Source organism: Tigriopus californicus, chromosome 1 (assembly GCF_007210705.1).
Source record: "Tigriopus californicus strain San Diego chromosome 1, Tcal_SD_v2.1, whole genome shotgun sequence".
In the NCBI taxonomy this organism is placed as follows: Eukaryota; Metazoa; Arthropoda; class Copepoda; order Harpacticoida; family Harpacticidae; genus Tigriopus; species Tigriopus californicus.
This window is the reverse complement of record NC_081440.1, coordinates 12,336,948-12,340,359: the sequence shown is the minus strand read 5'-3', so window position 1 is coordinate 12,340,359 and position 3,412 is coordinate 12,336,948.

Genomic DNA, 3,412 nt, shown 5'->3' with positions numbered 1-3,412 from the left:
GGGTTGTTGCTCGTTCTGATATACCGTATGTGCAGGCTTTTTGGGATATCTTTACATTTACCCGACAACAGTAAGAATTTCAGCCATGTCCCATCTCAGCTTTTACAATTTGTTTCCAACAATATACTCTTGCCAAATGCAATTCTGTCTTGGGGTTCTAAATTCATGCAGATCCTGAGTGGAATCAACAAGCATCCCGAATCCTTCTTCCCATTGGATGTGGATTGGCAATGATGTTTCCTAATAATCCTCATCTCTCCACCCATCCCTCCACTGTCTGGAAATTGATCGTCGGTGCACATGTGCAGAATCCAAGCCGAAAAGTCTCGATTTTCTGGACATCTGCTTGACAAGATTTGGCTATACGTTTCTTTCTCCACACTCCATATGATTGAGGGGGGTGTTGACGAGTTCGTTCAGACCTCGGAGTTCTCTATGAGATCAAGGGAAGGGGGATGGTCGTCACTGTCGTCGACGGCTTCGGCATCAGTGCCTTTTGCTTGGCAATTCAGCCATGTCCATGGGCCATTGGACACTCTAGGTGGGACCATTCAATGGTAAGAAGTGCTAAACTGACGCGATGGCTAGGTTTTCAATGCCTTTGGGCCAGTCAGAACTAAATGAATGAATATTTGAGATTGTCAATTGGCATCGCTTACCTTTCTCCTCATTTCGGATTGATGGGGATTCTTTAGATCTGGAAAATGGGAGCGAAACCGCAAGCAAAAATATGGATCTGTTTCAGAATGGGGTTTGAGTTGACCCTTAACATACATATGAATAGGACAATTATCACACGAAGCACTTAATTGACTTCGAGTCCAAATGCAAGAAGGCACGGCCAACTGGGAGTGAAATATAGAACTCATAAAAAGCATTTAATGTCTGACCCTGGGATGCTCTCACATTCGATTAAAGAAGATGACTCGGCTATTTTACAAGTTCACCCAAAATAACCCACTTTTGCAACCAACCCTAAAGAGACACAGATTGACCTAAAAGGCAATAATGTAAAATACACGTCTGACGAGAAACCCTTGAGATTTCGGGGTCACTGCACGGCACTGAATCACAATTTAGAGGTTTTGTGAGAACAGTTTTTCATCTTACGTGTGGCTTTCCTTTTTGCCATATTTGTTTTGTGTTAGTAAAAATGCGAAAAAGTTTTGAAAATGATGTAATCTTTTTAATTGATACGGATGTTTTGGTAGACAATTGACTCTCTTATGGAGCCTAGTGTCATTGCTGAGGGTACTTTTGTTCACTAAATGGTTTTGTTTTTTGATTGGTATGGGCACGGTCTTCTAGAAATATGGACTGCGATCAAGCTTGCCGCCCAATCGGCCTGTTCTTGGTCATAGCAACTCTGAGCCGCTTTTCGAATGAAAGTAATAAGATAAGAAACGTAGATCCCGTCAATTAAAGGTAGGTCAATTTTTTATCATTTACTTGTAAAGCGGATCATTTCAAAGTTATGTTGTTAAAAGCTTATGTAGCTGACCAAGAGCAGGTCGAAAATTCGAATCTGATGTATTGTTTACAACGTAACATTGACCATGTCTCCTAAGTTTCGTAAGCATAGGTTTGGGCTCAAATTTGATCATTTTCATCTATTTAACAAGATATTGTGGTCGTATTAAATGCTTATTTGGAATAAGATGAACGGTTTAGGAGATACGAAATTTTAGCTTCCGTTCGCAGTCCACATCTCTACATAGAAGTCCGTGGTATGGGTTGTTACATGATGGGAGGTAGAGCTCAACTGAAGCTCTCGTTTTTGCAGCTTTTCCAAACAGAAAACAGGGAGTTGAATGGATATTCAAGTTCGTTTGTAGACCAGATACTTTATATAGTTTGGGAGTTGATAATTCAATGAATCATAATCTTATCTAATAGTAACGGGGGGGGGGGGGTAGATTTCTTTAAATTTTTCTTCAGGTCTACACACTACCATGATAGAACATTGTGATAAAGTGCGATGAAAACGTTCAGAAATAACCTGGGTATATTTGTTTCACAATAAAATTACAATATTTCAATAAGCTTCAATAAGCACATTAACGCGCTCTAATTGATCTTTCATTGGAACAGCGTCAGCCTTCTTAAGTAGGAAAAAGATGTCAGTATAAAACGAAATATATTCAAACAACAAGTTTTGGTGATCCGTTGTCAATACTGAATGAAAGCTGGTTTTATTGGTTTTGACATAGTAAGCAAGTCAATAACATTTGGTATCATGCACATGGCTCGCAGGCAGTAAAAAAAGAGGTCTGGCAAGGTAATGCTTACTTCCCAGAAGCAATCTTCTTTCGACTGTTATTCAATACCAATGTTTTGCCATGGTTTCCACGTCAAACAATCTGTTTGCATGCTCAATGGCTTAGAAATACTACACATACACGTAGGGGAGTGCCGTGAGCTCCTAAAAGTCCAATTCCAAAAGAGTGTGGATCCAGACGAATTAGGCTCGCACGGTGTTACTCACAATACTGATGAAGTTTTTTTTTGTAAATGCCAAGACTTAGAATTTGCAATAATTCATTTCTATGTACTAGCGATGTTTTTATTGAACGTTAATTGAATTTTGTCAAAATTTAAGATTAAGGTTGACTAAAGTTGCGACTGACAAGTACTGGATCACAATTGTGAAAAAGTGACAATTTGGAAAATTAAACTGTCACAGGTATCGTTCAACGATTTTAGGAACATGATAGGACAGTGTAGCTTTTGGCACTTAAGTAAAATGACAGGCAATTTTACATCTTTTGTAAGTTTTAAGCGGCATTTTTTGGCTACGTTTTGCTTTTAAAGAAATCTTAAAGAAAATGGAGAAATATCATTTCTTGTCGTGTCATTGAAAAAGAAAATCATATTCCTTGGGAATAAGTGGAAACATAATTAGGCCATTTTTCGATCTTTTAAGGCGTAAAACACAACCTTTAAGTGGTAATAACTAAGCATGTGCTAAATAGAAGTGTATGAAATTTTGCGTCAATACATAACTAAGAGTATGTTTAATACTAATTGACTACGTTTTTGACAATGATGCATTTTAATGGGTTTAAGCGATTTAACACACTTATCTGAGCTACTTTTAAACATGTGTATTTCACAAAAGTTGTTCCTTTTGCTTCTTTGACAAAGAAAAAAATATCTAGATGTCTTGGCATTTGAGCAAACACTTAACCAGAAAATACAACCATCGTGCTCATTGTGGCTCCTTACTTTACGAATGGTTGCTGGTTTTGAAACTGTTTTATTGTTCCAATTTTGGTTTGCTATGGTAGGAATGGGGTGAGGGGAGCTAAGATATTTTACAATCGTTGAATATTGTTGCACTCTTGAGTGGTACAACGTAGCTTAAATTGTGTTAGTAATAACATGAGCGGTGACACCTAGTAGAATGCCTACT